Source organism: Panthera pardus, unplaced genomic scaffold, assembly GCF_024362965.1.
Source record: "Panthera pardus isolate Hobbes unplaced genomic scaffold, ASM2436296v1 HiC_scaffold_11, whole genome shotgun sequence".
In the NCBI taxonomy this organism is placed as follows: domain Eukaryota; kingdom Metazoa; phylum Chordata; class Mammalia; order Carnivora; family Felidae; genus Panthera; species Panthera pardus.
In genome coordinates, this window is record NW_026526666.1 from 49,291,823 (window position 1) to 49,309,644 (window position 17,822).

General features: G+C 35.9%; 1 protein-coding gene and 1 pseudogene across 12 annotated transcripts in view; one reads left to right on the top strand and one right to left on the bottom strand.

Moving 5' to 3' along the window:
• The window catches only part of LRRC7 (leucine rich repeat containing 7), a 553,063-nt gene that overhangs the window by 428,822 nt on the left and 106,419 nt on the right, over positions 1 to 17,822 (bottom strand). The window lies entirely within an intron of this gene.
• On the top strand, positions 1,632 to 17,033 carry LOC128772984 (tigger transposable element-derived protein 1-like; annotated as a pseudogene).

The window sequence follows — 17,822 nt, forward strand, 5'->3', positions numbered from 1 at the left end:
AAGACATATTAAAGAGGACATATTATAGGAAAAGGCATGCAGAATAATAAGAGCTCAAGTCCAGGTTTTAGCCTGATGTTACTTCATGGGAATCTTCCTGGGTGGGATTGCCCAACTCAGGAAGGAGGTCATGGATATGATTTGTTTAAAGAGTGAAGGCTTTGAAAGACTCAGTACTTACTGATTTCATATCTCATATGGGAGACCTCACAAGACAATATTTAAAAAAAATATATTAGAAAAATATATATTTGCATCCAAAAGCAATGAAAAACAAAACAGAACAAAAGGTACCAATAAGTAGTACTAGTTTTACACTGTTAAAGAAAGAAATAGATCAACTAAAGGCACAACTTAAACTCTTAGAAACTCAACTGAGGTCCCCTGAAAGTTGCCAGATTTAGCACACAAAAATAAAGGACATTCTGATGGTTAATTTTGTGTTAACCTGACCATCAACCTAGCCACAGTACCCAGATATGTGGTCAAACATTATTCTGGATGTTTCTGTGAGGGTGCTTTAGATGAGATTGACATTTAAATTACTGGACATTAAGTGAAGCAGATTGTCACCCATAATATGAGAGACCCTCATCTAGTCAGCTGAAGCCTTTTATAGAAAAAGATTGATCTCTGAGAAAAACCAAATTCTGTTACCAGATGGTTTTTAGACTTGTCTTGCAACATTGGCTCCACCTTGGGTCTCTTGCCTACCAAGCTACCCTACAGATTTTGGACTAGCTAGACTCCATAAGCATGTGAGCCAATTCTTTAGTAAATCATACACACACACACACACACACACACACACAGGGAGATCTATAGACAGAGATCTATCTATATCTACAGATATAGATATCTATGCCTATACCTACAATTAGATATAGTGTTAAAAATGAAATAACAAGCCCCAAATGGAGTCATTTGCCCCCACAATAGCACACCAAGACTTAATTACAGTTTCAACCGCTCCCAGGAATGTGAGCTTTTACCAATCAATCTAAAATCTCCAGAGCAGCACTGATGAGGTAATCTGTGTGATAAAAACCCTGCCATCCTTTCCCCCCACAAAAAGATGTGACAATCCTTTCTTGTCTTTTGCTAATAACCTCTTGCCCCACACTTCTTATATAAACCTCTTTTGTACAGTTCCTCAGAACATCTCTCTACTTGCTGGATGGGATGCTGCCCAATTCATGAATCACTTAGCCAATTAGATCTTCAAATTTACTTGGTTGACTTTTTTTTAACAATAGATAGATGGATATATTATTGTTTCTGGTTTTCTGGAAAACCCTAATACAGACACTCAGTTACATTTCAGATTCAGATAAGAAATGAGTAATTGCTAGTATAAATGTGCCCTAAACACTGTCTGAGACATACACTAAAAATTATTTATTACTTATCTGAATTCAAATTTAACCAGGTGTCTTGTATTTTATCTGTCAACCTTACTCTAAAAGGAATAGAACACTATGTGCCTATGTCACTTCTATCAAAAAGATACAGTAGAAAGAAACTCTACTCAAGATCTTTCTGGAACAATATAATGTGGAGGAAAGCAAGTTTCTCCAAAGAGGAGGTATTTACCCTCATGAGGTCTTCAGAGGCACAGTTCAGCCCTAACAATGGCTGCTTTTGGTCAGGAACATGCTGAGGTTAATTCCTCACAAGAGACAGGCAAGAATGACAGCGGTTGTACAGGTCTAAGAAATTCCACAGCAATGCACATGGCAGTGGCCACTAGGCTTCCAGGATCAAAGACACTTGCTCACCAGACTGTAAAATACATGCCATTAGACAGATTCAAATTCAGTGCATTGCTGGCACTCAAAGAGGGAAAAATTAAAAGTTTGGAAATATTTCATGGGAAAGAAAGGCACTCTGATGATTATGGTGTTCATCATTATAAATTTCTAAGTTTTGGAAAAAAAACCCACTCTCTTAATAGCCTCTGAGAGAAGATTATATATACACATGACATATCATAAATGCATCAAGCCAAAATTAATCTTTGGGGGTGTTCTCCCAGCTGAATTTAAATGCACAAGTCATGGATTCTAGATAAGTAGTAGACTGGTGTGGCTAACAGCTTTACCTCCTTGCTCATATGACATCCTTTGTGTGAGGTTTATTCTATTCTCCCCAGTTAAAATTGCCCTCAAATCTCTCTCTGGTCCTAACCCCTCATAACTTTGCTTATATTTTTCTACAAAATGAATCACCTTCTAATGAATTATTACTTATTTATTTTGGTTAATGTCTGTTTTCTCCAACTAGAATATAACTCTGTTGAGAATGGGAAAGTTTGCCTTTTTTGGTTTTTAAATTTTTGCTCACTATGTATCACAAGCACCCAGAACAGGGTGAGAGGTGCAAGGCAGGTACTCAATCAATATGTGTTGAATAAATGAGTGAATTTAAGCATATTGCAGAACCCTAGATAATCACATAGGACATTATTTGGGATGACAAGTAGAACATGAAATGAAGTGTCAAGATTTTGTTTTAAAGTGGTCTTAGAGTGAAATTTATACTACTTCTCTCTGCCCCCAATGATCCCAAAAGGATCCACGAAAGAGTAGCACTTGATATCTGGTTAGAGTCTGCCCTAATAAATGCCCCCCCCCCCCCCGCATTGTCTAAGGGCCTAAAGTTTAAGCCCAGTAGCTTAAGAGATAAAAACCCTAGGAAACATTGTAAGTGGAGATTCTTCTTATGCACTCATCTGGTTTCTGGGTGCAGAAATTTCCCCAGCACCCTTGACCTTTATTTCTTTTCTAACCCTTGTTAGGAAGTGAAGCAATTTATGTAATTCATAAATTTTGAAGGGGAAGTAGACATGTGTAGCCCAGTTTGTTCCTCCATGTTTCTTTGAGATGAAGCTGCTTCAGGAGATAAGCTACATTGATCTGTTCCTCAATGTTATAAATTTTTTAAGAGAAATTCCCCATAGAAAGAAGCCTGTGTTTTTTCCTTATTGCTGTGGCTGAGTAAGTACATATGCATACATCTGAAGTGTAGTATGAAGTAGCAGATTGTTACCAAACATCTTAGCTATGTCCCCCTATCTATCATTAAAAATGATTCTTGATCTCTGTCTGACATTTTGTCAATATTTAAATTGGTTCCAAAATTTTTCTAGAATGCAGAAGTTATTTATTGGATGTCTTTAAACTCTAGTAGGTGTCATGACTGAATCAAATTGTAAGGTTCACAATTCATTCTTTTTTTGTAAACTTTTATTGGAGTAATGACTGTATATCAAATATTGTGCTCAATGCTAGTAATAGATGAATAAGATGTGTCCGCTTGCCCTTAAGCCACTTATAATCCAATGGAGAGGAAATAGACATGCAAGCAACAGGATAAAATATTGTGCTCTAAGCACTGCATTCACAATCTGTACAAAGTGTTCCAGAGACAGATAGGAGGGAGGTACTGCCTTCTGTCAAGAAGAGAAACTTTGGTAAGGAGGAATGAATTAGCAGGGTGGTTACTACTGAAATGAGAGGAAGGATGTAGAAAAGGGTGAAATTTTATGTGAAAAAGCTTTTCACCACATAATAGAACCAACTCTTAGCAAAAATATGTAGCAAGTCAAATTTATTTGTCAAACTCCTCATCTATGTATTTTTCTTTTTTCAGAGAACTTTCCTTTTCTTCTTGGGCATCCAAATATGTCTTGATGCTTGATTCCTTCTAATTATTAAGGTCAGTGACCTAAAATTGCTTTTATGTCAAAAACTTTCATGATTTGACTGGAGTTCCCCCTTGAAGGAATTTGCATTTTAGAAGAAGTCCAGCGGAGGTTGAAACCCTAACACAAATGAATGATATGTTAAGCCAGTGATGCTACAAAACAATCTTTTCTGAAATTGCATCCTAAGTAAAATCTTGGAAGAAGCTGTTTGCAGTGACAACTAAGCATGCTGGCTTAAACCTATGGACTTTCCAGAGATCTTAAGACATATTTTTTGTAAGTTACTTGCCTGGATTTCTATTACAACCTTGGATATGATGTATCTAAAATATATCAACTCTATACTGAATTTGCATGAGCCTGATTTCAATTTTCTAATAGGTCTAAGAATGCTCAGGCTGCAGATCAAGTTTAATCTAATCTTCCTTTAATCTTATTTTTATATCATGCCAAAATAATTAGTCAATAACATATGTTAATTTCAAGTGGTGATTCAACTGAGTGCAACGTCAGTTTTTGTTATGGTGCTGCATAATCACAATCTACAATATTACTAGAAGTGTAACATTTAGTAAGTCTTCCTAGCCAATGAGCAATCACTGACCATTTATTTCTCTTGAGTTGTCTTCTATTAAAATTATATACATTATTGGCTTTGTTGTAGGACTTAAATGTTCACCTTAAAAATGGATCTAAGCAATGAGGAGTAGGGAAGACTGGCCTCCTGGAATGGAGGTATTGAACTAAAAGAGAAGAGCAGAGGTGGGTAGGAATATGCAATTTAGCAATTCTGATATTTTAGGCACATCAATGCTAATTTATAATTCTTTAGACTGTACATATACGCTATTTCTTTGTATATATGATATTTTATGTTTAAAAATCTGTAAGGATTAAGCAGAAGATGAATTTTAAAGAACTAAAATGAGGACACAGCATAGTGGAGTTATGTAGAATGGAACAGAAGAAATTAGATGGTTTTCAGAATCAAACGTAGGTTTGTATTCCAGCATTGGCACATAGATGTGTGAAAATTGTATACATTACTTAACAAGTCTGAGATTCTATAGCCTCATCTATAAAATGTGACTAATAATTATTTAAGCTTGAAAGTAAGAAGAGCTACCCCCAGAATGGGAGATACAGGAGAAGTGGGTCTCATTTCAAACCAGAAGGAAACTGAGGGTTGATGGGGGCGGTGGGGGAGAGGGGAAAATGGGTGATGGGCATTCAAGAGGGCACTTCTTGGGATGAGCACTGGGTGTTGTATGTAAGCGATGAATCATGGTAATCTACTCCTTAAGCCAAGAGCACACTGTATACACTGTATGTTAGCTAACTTGACAATAAATTATATTAAAAAAAAGAAAATTAAAGGAAAAACTGAAAATAATGGCAACACAAACTGCCTATGAGGTGTAGAGCTTGAATAGGAAAATGAGGTGCTGAATTATATATGAGGTCCCTTTAATATCAGTGCGCAGATTTCTGATCTTCCAGGTAAAATCCCTTCTTTCCTATATTCCTATTCCCAACCTTAAAAGTATTTTGGGATAGCTGAACAAATATAGACAAATACTACAAATATTACAAGCCATAGTATGCGATACAGTGTTGGATAACTATATGAGAAGCCAAATGGCAAATACATTACCTAAGATTACTTTTCATGCTAAATTAACTCTTTAAAGTGACTGGCACATTATTATAGGCTTAAGCCAATGACTGTATAGCATTTCCCTGGAATACAGTAATGGTACACAAACAGATATATAAAAAAACTTAAGCTAGTGAAATGATAGGGAACATTTTCTAGGAGCTTCTTGGAGATTTTCTAGCAGAAAGAGAAGTCCAGGAAATTTTCGTTGTACCTTGACATTGTTATACACATGAGCAAGGTCTATAAATGTATAGCCTGAGAATTTCATTAGATTTCTTTATTGTATATGATCTTCATTAGATTTCCCCTCCATCCCCCAATGCCTAAGTCCCCAACCAAGTGAGCGAAATGACAGTAGCACCAGGTAACTAACATCATGGTTGAGTGACTACAACATGGTTGCTAGAAAAGAACCCAAGTATCTGGAAAGCTAGCACAGACCTGAAATGAGGTCAGTTAGAAAAAAGGTAACCTCAGGATATTTTAAAATAAAGCATACCACTTCTGCAACTGAATGTTCTATAATTCTTTATCTTATTTACCATAGATCATCCAAAGCTTGATTGTTTTTCAATCCTTGATTCATTAACATTTATTTTATGATTTAACAAGGATGGTTTATCACCTTTTTGAAGGAGGAAACTAAGACAATAAACAAAATGTCAAAAAGAAGTAGCTTAAAAGCAATAATAATCATGGCAAAAGTGACAGATGACAACTCGATATGGAAGAAAGCACAGATGGAATTCTATTACCACAGTTCATAGTAATGGGTATCTATAAAACTCCTTGAATCATCAGAAGAAGTTTCAATCATGTTCAATAACTTCTAACATGAAGGAAGGAACATGACTAATCATCATGATTTTCACTAAACTGGTTAATACGAAAATATTTGGCATTTGGAAAGGTAACATTCAATTATTTGAAAACAATATAATTTTAAGTGTTATCTCCTGATAATATCAAATAGACTTTTTTTGTTAATGGAAAGTATAATATCATTGCCATAAGGGTAGAATTATGTTTTTAGGAATTTAAATTCTATAAGAAGTTTAAATAAAAAAAACCTTTTTCAATGTGTTTTTCTTATTATTCAGAAACTCAATAGATAGATAGGCTTTGTGGAATTTTAGTTTCCATAATACAGACTCAGTTTAATTCTGAGGAAAAATTGCACCTTCATAAACATATCTCTATTTAAAAATAGTAGTGTTTTTGTTTAAATAGGCCAGAGTCATAACTATGCTACCAAGAATTTCTTAGTATTACAGTTCTTAGAATTACAGTTCTTGAAAAAGAAACTGTAAAAACAAACAAACAAACATTATAACAAAGCTTAACTAAAGGGGAAGTATATACAGCTTAAAGTTATATGCAGGTAAAATCAAAGAAAATATAAGTTTGTAAAAAAAAATTGAGGATTGTTTATCATTATGGAATGACTTTCTTCATTATGTTTGATTTTGAACTTTTTAAAATATAATTATAGTCCCTCTAGCTTTCATTTAAATAGCATGAGATATATATATGTATATATATATGTGTATATATATATATATATATATGCTTAGATATATATATATATACACATATATATATATACTTTGATATATATATATATATATACTTTTATATTTAATCATCTGTGTCTTTAAAGAGATGTTTTTTATAGGCAACACATGTTGTCTTTCCTTTTTATCCAATCTGACAAGCTCTACCTTTTTTTTTTTTTTTAATTTGAGAGAGAGAGAGAGAGAGAGAGAGAGAGAGAGAGAGAACATGAGCAGGGGAGGGGCAGAGGTAGAGAGAAAGATAATCTTAAGCAGGCCTCCAAGCTCAGCACAGAATTCAATGGTGGGCTCAATCCCATGACCCTGAGATCATGACCTAAGCCAAAATCATGACTTGGAAGCTCAACTGACTGAGCCAACCAGGTGCTCCAACAAGCTCTGCCTTTTAATTGAAACATTTACTCCATTTATAATTAATGTAATTATCGATATCATAAGGCTTAATGCTGCCATTTTATTATTTTTTGTTTGTTCCTTGGTTTTTCATTCCTCTGGCTTTTTTTTTCCTTGCCTTTATATGGGTTATTTGGATATTTTTAGCTCAATTTTTATTTATAATTTATTTTTATTTATTTATGATTTTGAGTATATAATTTTGTATAATTTTCTTAGTGGTTGCTCTGGATAACATAACATAACTATGTAACTATCACAATTTACTGGATTTTCAATGTCATTACCACTTCGTGTGAAATAGAGATCCTTATTTACATTTAGGTCCCTTTACTCTCCCTACTTCATATATGTACTTATATTAATTAGTTCTTCTACATACGTTGTGCACTTTATCAAGTTCTGCTATAATTTTTACTTCAACAATAAAATATGACAGAAAAGAATGTCCTTTTAAGTTTAGTTCTATTTTTACTCAATTTTGTTGTTCTTCTTTCACATCATTAGAATTTGTGTTCCTTTATAGGTAAAGGGCTAAGTCTTTGTTATTTCTCTCTGGTTCTAAGATTTTCTTCTTTATCTTTAGTTTTTGTAAGTTTAATTATGACATATCTTATTGGGGATTTTTAGGTTTTATCATTTTTAGAGTTCATCTAGCCTCTTGAATCTCTAAACTTATGTCTTTTACCAATTTGGGAAGTATAACCAATACTATTACAAATTCTTTTTTTTTTTAGATGCTCTTTCTCTTCTCTTTCTAAGACCCTATTATTTTTACAGAAATTCTAGAAGTTTTGTCCATTTTTGTTAAGTCTATTATTCTCTTCGTTGTTCAGATTGAGTAAATTTGAATAATTTGTCTTCCAGCTCACTTACCTTATTCTTTGCCATTTTCACTCTACTATTGAGTCTATTCAGCAAGATTTTTATTTTGGTCATTAAACTTTTCAGTTATATGATTTCTATTTTTAATAACTTATTTCTTTGTTGAGATTTTCTATTTTTTTTCACTTGTGTCAAGAGATTATGTAATTGTTTGTTGAAGCATTTTTGTAATGCCTGCTTCAATTCCTTGTCATATAATTTCAACATCTGATTCATCTTAGTACTGGTGTCAGATAATTGTGGTTTTCCTGGTTCTTGATATACTAGTAAAATACCATTTTTACCTTACAAATATATAATAAATCCATTGGTATAATACAGTTTTCTTTTTTTTTAATGTTTATTTATTTTTGAGAGACAGAGTGTGAGTGGAGGAGGTGCAGAGAGAGAGGAAAACAGCAGATCCAAAACTGGCTCCACACTGACAGCAGACAGCCTGATGCAGGGTTCTAACTCGCGAACCATTAGATCATGGCCTGAGCTGGAGTTGGATGCTCAATTGACTGAGCCACCCAGGCACCCCAGAGTAATACAATTTTCAATCCTATCTTGGACATTTCTGGTTGTTATGGTTGGAGACTCTTGAACCTGTAAGAATCTTCTACTTTTACCAGGCACTTATCCTATTTAGATTTAGCATATAGATTCTGGACTACTTTTGCGGGTTTTAATTACAATGACAGTTTTCTAATCCCTTGTAATGCTAATGCTATTCTGGTCTGCTTTATTCTTCTGGCACTGTGGGCTATTGCTCACACACTACTGGTGACATCCGCCACAATGAAAGTGCCTTTCTGGGAACCCTAACGTTGCAGAGTACCTTTCTGGGAAGGCACAGAAACCACAGGGTCTGGGTCTACTTATGCCACTGGGTGGAAGGCAGGAAAACACAGGCTTTCACAGCCACTCTCCCCTGCTACCTGCTACTGAAGGTGGATTAAAGTGCCTGTCAGCTGGGATTTTAGAATGTTGGTTAGGGCTCTCTACAAGATATCTACTGGGCTTCTCTCCCATTCCTTTGGATTGGAAGAACAGGCTTTTCTTGCTTATTACTATGTGTTTGTTGTTGTTGTTGTTGTTATTCATGTCTTTTGACAGTGCCAGTTTGCAGTTATCTATGGTGTCCAGTCCAGGGATATATGGAAGATAAAACAAAACAAAACAAAACTCAAAAAACACACAATGTTGTCTTTCCTCAATTACTGAAGTCCCAGCCAGTTTTTCTTCTTCTTTTAAGCTTTCAGAGTCCTTTCACTGAATAATTTTCAGGGAAAATTAGAAGGGAAAATCAGGGAAAACTGAGTTCTTGGCATCTGTTTTAAAATGAAAAATTTGTCCTTCCATTCTTGCTCCCTCCCTTCCTTTTCTCCTTCCTCTTTTCCTTTGTTTCTCTCTTTCTTTCTCCCTTTCTTTGTCTTTGTTTCTAATTCTTTCTCTCCTCTTCCCCTCTCTTTCAAGGGGACTCTTATGGTACACTTTTATTTTAAAAGTTAAGTAATTAATTTCTTCACTTTTCTGAAATATTTGTTAAATATCTCCTAAGTTCGAGACACTACATTATGTGTGGCTGATATAATGGTAAATAAGACAGATATCTTGCTCTTCAAAGAGTTGATAGTGTGATTTAAAAAAGCTTATCAAGGGGCACCTGGGTGGCTCAGTTGGTTAAGCATCTGACTTTGGCTCAGGTAGTGATCTCCTGGTCTGTGAGTTCAAGCCCCATGTTGGGCTCTGTACTGACAGCTCAGAGCCTGGAGCCTGCTTTGGATTCTGTGTTTCGCTCTTTCTCTGTCCCTCTCCTACTCACACTCTGCCTCTCTCTCTCTCAAAAATAAATAAACATTAAAAAAATTTAAATAAAAATGTTTGTCTAGATGTTTCTGGAGGCAGATCTCATTTAAGTGACTGTATAGCATACTGTAAGAGATTTTAATATGTAGTCACATGTGTTTATTACCTGGAGAAGTATACTCAACTAAGTCTGATGACTTTTTCCTTTGAATCACTCTGATTTCTTTCTTAAAACAATTTGTAATTCTTAGGTTGTTTTCTCATTTTTTATTTCTTTATATATTTGTCATTATTTCCCTTCATCTTTTTGGGGGGCATATTTCCCTTGTATTCATGGGTTTTCTCTATTTGTTCTTCAAATATCTGATATTTTGGGGTGCCTGGATGGCTCAATTGGTTGAGCGTCTGACTCTTGATTTCAACTCAGGTCATGATACCAGGGTCATGGAATTGAGGCCCAATGTCAGGCTCTACGATTAGCGTGGAGCCTGCTTGAGATTCTCTCTCTGCCCCTTTCCCCCCTGCTAGCTCTCTCTCTCTCTTACTCTCTCTCTCTCAAAAATAAATAAATAAATAACAAATAAAAATTTTAAAATCATCTAACATTTTACAATGTCAAATTTTCTTTTATGGACTCCCATGAAGATTATATCGAGTTTCTTGTAATACCTTTCCTCATCAGAGTTCATTTTTATTTCTGCTTTTTACTTGTCGAAAAAAAAATTCTGCCTTTTCCTTATTTTTTACTTTGCAATGGGGCACCTGGGTGGCTCAGTTGGTTAAGTGTACTACTTCAGCTCAGGTCATGATCTTGAGGTTTGTGGGTTTGAGCCCTGCTTTGGGCTTTGTGCTGACAGCTCAAAGCCTGGAGCCTGTTTCAGATTTTGTGTCTCCTTCTCTCTCTGCCCCTCCCCCACTTGTGCCCTGTCTCTCTCTGTCTCTCAAAAATAAATAAATGTTCAAAAAATCTCTTTATACCTTGCAGGTATTTAATAGAATATTTATATTCTTGTGATTATTAAAAAATTCATACTACTTTATTTTTTTTCATTTCTACATTCAATATTTTTCAAAGGTATACTCTTCCTTTCCAAGGTAATTTTTGTTGTTGTTCTCTGATTCTATACCATTTAAAAATATATATATTCTGTCCCCCATCACTGAATATGTTCAGGAATTAAAAGAACACCCAAGTGGTTGAAATACAGAGAGTAAAGGGATAGTGTGAGATGAAGTTGAAGGGGTGGGTACAAGTTAGACTCTGGGAGGTCCTATAAACTATAGTAAGGCTTTTGTCTTTCTTGAATGAGCAATGGAAATCCATAGGATCATTTCAAAATGAAAGATTTTCAGAAGTGTATATAGGAGAACCACTTTTTGGAGTATCTGGTAGAATCTTAAAATCTTTGCAAAGGAAATGATTTGTGAGCAGATTCAAAACATATTCAGAAGGCAAAATTAAGAAGCCTTGAAATTATGGTGGCTATAGGAGAAAAGTGAGAAAAAGGTATGAAAAAAATCACTTCTAGCTTTATGTCTTTTGAAACTGGACAGTTCAGAAGATACAACATGCAGACAAAAAAAAAAAAAAAAACAGTGGAAGAAGCTCAGGTTTTGAGGGAAAGAGCACTGATTTTGAGACTTTGAGGTACTTTTTTAAATTATGTTTATTTTTGAGAGAGAGAAACCGAGTATGAACCAGGTAGGGGCAGAGAGAGAGAGAGAGATGAAACACAGAATCCAAAGCAGATTCCAGGCTCCAAGCTGTCAGCATAGAGCCTGACATGGGGTTCAAACTCATGAACTGTGAGATAATGACCCAAGCAGAAGTCAGACACCCAACCAACTGAGCCATCCACTTTGAGGTACTTTTAAGAAAACCAGGAAATGTGTCAAGTAGATATTCCGATATATGGAGAGAGGCCTGGGTTGGAGGTACCAATCTGTGAGGAATCTGATTATAGTAATAATTGATGCTGTGAGTGTAATTAGGTTGTTCATGGAAAGAGTATTTTTGGAAGAAGAATTCAAACAGTCTTCAGAAATTTTAATATGTAATGGATGGAAATAGCAAGTTGAGCATGCAAAAAAGTAATCAGAGAGATGGACAAAAATCAGAAAAGTATTGTATTATGGTAGTCAAAAAAATTTATTTCAAAAGAGAATCAATAGCATTGATTTGTGCTAAGAAGTTAAATAAAAAGGACATTATAAAATTTTTTCACTGAATTTAGCAAGTGGTAGGCAGAATTCTAAGGTGGCCCCATGGTCATCATAACCCCAAGTTCAGAACACCAAGTTCAAGCCCTATATAATTCCCTCCCCTTGGATATGGGTAGGATCTGTGATTTGTTTATAGCCAATATGTGGGGGATAAGCTTAGGAATGCCCTGGGCTTACACTAATGGGTTAACAAGGCATAAAGAAATACAAAGCCATAAAATGCTTACACTCAAGTTTGGGTAAACCAGATTGGCACCTCATGAATAGGGAGATGCAAAGGTACCAGGAATAGGGAGGTGCAAAGGCACCCCAAAATAGAGAGGAGGTCCAGGGCCTCCAGAAGAGAAAGGGAGGGGCAAAGGCCCAAAATAGGAACGGGCACAAAGGTGCCCAATACATAGGTATATGAAATAAACAAGATTAGATATTCATGGTGGAAGCACCCCTAATTTAGTACTATAGCATAAAGGCTGCTTTCACAGGAGAATAGGGCCAAGTTCGGTAAATTGGTGAATTGGACTATGGACCGCTCCACTGCAGGCAAAGCAGCCCAGAACGCAGATGGTTAACAAAAGAAAAGGTGTCTTGTCAACCCTGAGGTTATTTCCTCTACCTGTCTCATCCCCTAGACTAGCTAAGATAAACAGAGGTACTGCTTCATGCCCCCTGTAAACAACCTTCTTTCCAACTGCCCAGATCCCAGATTTTGTTTTGTATTAACCCAGACCCCTAATCCCAAGTATCTTCAAAACCCTTTTTTGCTCACGTCCACAAGTTAATGTTCACAGATTCATTGTCTCTTTGTGCACGTCCATCGCCATGTTTGTAAGCTTTCTGATCTTAATAAAAATGGGCAAGGACTCTTGTTTGGGGCTCTTGTCTTTTACCAGACATTAGCCATCTCTTGCTTTAATCCTGCATCTACTCTTTTGCTGGCCAAAAGAGAACTTTAGACTTAGAGTCTATGACACCAACAGAATATGGAAAAGGTGACGGTGTAGTTAAGGTCCCAAATCAGTTCACTGTGAATTAAACAAAAGTGAGATTATCTTGGGTGAGCTTGGCTTAATCGGCTGGAAGCCCTTAAAAGATGGATAGGGCCTTCCCTGAGGACAGAGTCTCCTTGTTGTCTCAATGAAGTGAGCAGCCATACTGAGAACATATATGTAGCAAGGAACTGTAGGAGGTATCTAACACCTAAAGATGGCTTCCCGCTAGATGCCAGCAAAAAGCAGGGCTTTGGCCATACAACCACAAGGAAACAAATTCTTCCAACAATCTGAGTAAGCTCAGAAATGGCTGTTTCCTCAACTGAGCTCCTGGTAAGATCCTGAAGCAGAGAACCTGGCTAAGCCCACCCTGGACTCCCAACCCACAGACACTGCAAGATAATAAATGATGTTTTAGCCACAAAGTTTGTGTAATCTGTTGCATGGCAATTAAAAACAAATAACAGCAACACAAAACAATTTTTGGTGGTCTGAATGAAAGCTATTTTAGTTGAGTGACTGGGTAGGACCCAGATTGCATGGGTTTGGACGACTGAGTGGGGAATAAGTAAATGGGGTGAGTATAGATGACTCTTTACAGAGGCTTACCTAGGAATAAAACAGAATGTAGTGCTGTAGCTGAATGGGGCTGTGGTTTGGCAGACAAATTTATATCTTTGTTTTTTTTAATAGGATGTAAGTTGAGCATATTTCAAAGCCTGTCTTTTACAGGGAGCAATTTATTTTTACTGAAAGTTTGCTTGACTATGCTAGATGTAAAATATCAAGATATAATTCACATGAAATAATTGGTTAAGAGCTATGTCTGGTGACCTAATGTTGGTCTTCACTTGGAAATACTGCAGAAAAGTATAAAATATTATAAAAGAGAGCAGTATGAATTATGCTACTTAGCAAAACCTTCTGTATGCAATATCTCCAAATAAAAGAGGCTTCTCCTTGCATTTAAGGAGTCAATTTCTACTGTTCCTTCCAATTCAAAGGGGAAGCCACATTTAGCTTTCTATGATGGCTTTCTTAGGTGGCAGCTTTCCATGGGAATTGACCCAGCAAGTCTTGGTCAAGATCCCATATGGAATTTGTAGAATAATAAAGAATGATGCTGCTGTGTGAGAAAATTACTACCTAACATGAATTACTATTTAACATGCTGCAAGAATTTCAGATTTATGTCATTTGTTCACAAACTGTTGCTTGCTGTGCATTATTGTTTCTAAAGATAGTGGTGGTAATTTCTATTAATTTCCATTTCTGTGATCAGAAACATGCTTTATTATCTTCACACAGATGCTAAGTTTGAAATAAGAATAATAATAACAAGTGAAGCAAAAGAGAGAAGAAAGAAAAGAAAACTATGTCCCAGGTTCTATACCAAGTACTTAATACAGGCATACCTCAATTTATTGCATGGCACTTGATTGTTTCACAGATAATTGTGTTTTTACAAACTAAAGGTTTGTGGCAACCCAGTGTCGAGCAAGTCTATCTGTATCATTTTTCAAACTGCATTTGTTCACTTCACATCTCTGTCACATTTCAGTTTTCTCACAATATGTCAAACTTTTTCACTACTATTATATTTGTTATGGTGATATCATGTGATCTTTGATGTTGCTATTACAATTGTTTTGGGGAGCCACAGACTATGCTCATGTAAGATGGCAAGTTTAATCAATAAATGTATGTGTTCTGTTTCACCACCTGCCATCTTTCTCCCTCTCCTAAAGCCTCTGTATCTTCTGAGACACAACAATATTGAAATAGGTCAATTAATAACCCTCTTAAGTGTTCAAGTGAAAGGAATAATCACATGTCTCTAATTTTAAATCAAAAGCTAGAGATGATTAAGCTCAGTGAGGACAGTAAGCCAAAAGCCAAGACTCTTGTGCTAGTTAGCCAGGTTGTAAATGTAAAGGAAAAGTTCTTGAAGGAAATTAAATATGCTATTTTGGTGAACACATGAATGATAAGAAAGCAAAATACCCTTATTGCTAATCTGGATAAAGTTTGCATGGTCTGGATAGATCAAACTAGCCCCAATAGTCCGCTAAACCAAAGCCTAATCCCGAGCAGGGTCCTAACTCTCTTCAATTCTATGAAGGCTGAGAGAGGTGAGGAAGCTGCAGAAGAAAAGTCTGAAGCTAGTAGAGATTAGTTCATGAAATTTAAGGAAAGAAACCAACTCTAATAACACAAAAATGAAAGGTGAAGTAATAAGTGCAGATGTAGAAGCTGCAGCAAGTTATCCAGAAAAATCTAGCTACGATAATGAATGAAGATGGCTACACTAAACAACAGATTTTTAATGTGGATAAAACAGCCTTCTATTGTTTGGAGATGTCATCTAGGACTTTCCTAGTTAGAAAGGAAAAATCAGTGCCTGGACAGGCTGACTCTCCTCTTAGGGGACTAGAGCCGCTGGTGACTTTATGTTGAAATCAGTGCTCAATGACCATTCCAAAACTCCTAGGGCCTTTAAGAATTATGCTAAATCATTGGTGCCTGGGTGGCTCAGTGGGTTAAGTGTCCAACTTTGGCTCAGGTCATGATCTCAAACCATGATCTCAAACCATGATCTGGTTTGTGAGTTCCAGCCCTGCATAGGGCTCTGTGCTGACAATTTGGAGCCTGGAGCCTGCTTCAGAATCTGTGTCTCCCTCTCTCTCTACCCCTCCCCCACTCATGCCCTGTCTCTCATTCTCAAAGATAAAATAAATGAACACTAATTTTTTTTTTTTAAAATTTAAAAAAAAAGAATTATGCTAAAGCTACTCTGCCTATGCTCTATAAATGGAACAAAGCCTGGATGACAGCACATCTGTTTGTAGCACGGTTTACCAGATATTTTCAGTCCACTGTTGAGACCCACTGATTAGAAAAAAAAGATTCCTTTCAAAATATTACTGCTTACTGACAATATATCTGGTCACTGAAGAGCTCTCATGAACATGTACAACAAGATTCATGTTGTCTTCCTGCCTATTAACCTAACCTCCATGCTGCAGTCCATGGACCAAGGAATCATTTAGACTTTCAAATTTTATTATTTATGAAATACATTTTGTAAGATTATAGCTGCCATATACGGTGATTTCTCTGATGACTCTGGGCAAAGTCAGTTGAAAACTCTGGAAAGAATTCACCATTCTACATTTGTGATTAAGGACATTTGTAATTCATGGGAAGAGGTCAAAATGTCAATATTAACAGAAGTTTGGAAGAAGTTGATTCCAACCTCCTGGATGACTTTGAGGGACTCAAGACTTCAGTGAAGGAAGTGGTTGCAGATGTGGGGGAACTAGCAAGAGAACTAGAATTAGAAGTGGAGCTTGAAGATGTGACTGAATTGCTGCAATCTCATGATCAAACCTTAACAGATAAGTTGTTTCTTATGGATGAGCAAAGAGAGTGGTTTTGTGAGGTGGAAACTACTCCTGGTGAAGATGCTGTGAAGATTGTTAAAATGACAACAAACGATTGAGAATATTGCATAAAGTTAGTTGATAAAGCAGTGGCAGGGTTTGAGAGATTTGACTCCAATTTTGAAAGAAGTTCTACCATAGGTGAAATGGTATCAAACAGCATTACATATTGCAGAGAAATCGTTCGTGAAAAGTAAATCAGTATAGCAAAATGTTTTGTTGTCTCATTTTAAGGAATCACCACAGCAATCCCAACCTTCAGCAACCACCGCCCTCATCAGGCAGCAGGCATCAACACTGAGGCAAGGTTCACCACCAGCAAGAAGATTACAACTCACTGAAAGCTCAGATACAGTTTGCGCTTTTTAGCAATAAAGTATTTTTTTTATTTAGATTGTACATCACTTTGTTAACCATAATGTTATTGCAGACTTGACAGACCACAGTATAGTATAAACATAACTTTTAATATGCACTGGGAAACCAAAAAAATTCATTTGACTCATTTTATGGTGATATTCACTTTATGATATTCCCATTGTCTGGAACTGAACCCACAATATCTCCAAGGTATGCCTGTATAAATACCTTCCTTTAATTCTCAAAACAACACTATAAGGTAGACTCTATCACTATCCTCATTTTTCAGATTAGTAAATGGCATCTTAGATTAAAAAAATAATACCCAGATTCCTGCAGCTGGTCATACTAAGTGTCACATTAGAGAATAAACTCTTCTGTGAGACTCTGAAGTTAATGTATTAATTAATTAATATGATATACTGCTTCCGTTCTGAAAAAGAGGATTTCTTAGGGAATTAACACTGTTTCATAACAAAGCAAGAAGAATTGTTCATTATACTAACAAGGGATAACTAAGACCTCTCTAGAAAAGAATAACATTTTATAAGTTTCTTATTTCTCATTATGTCTTCCCATGTTCAATAACTTAGTCACCCAACTGAGTTCCTGAGATGATATTTGAAAAATGCCCTGACTGCCACAATCCAATTGATGAGGACTTGCTTGTGAATACAAGCATCAGTTATGTTATATACCTTCCATAAGACAAGAATAAAACTTAACTCTAAAATATGCCTACCTTCATTAGTCTTTTGTATCCATGATGATTTAGTATCGTCTGCAGGCAGTCATTTG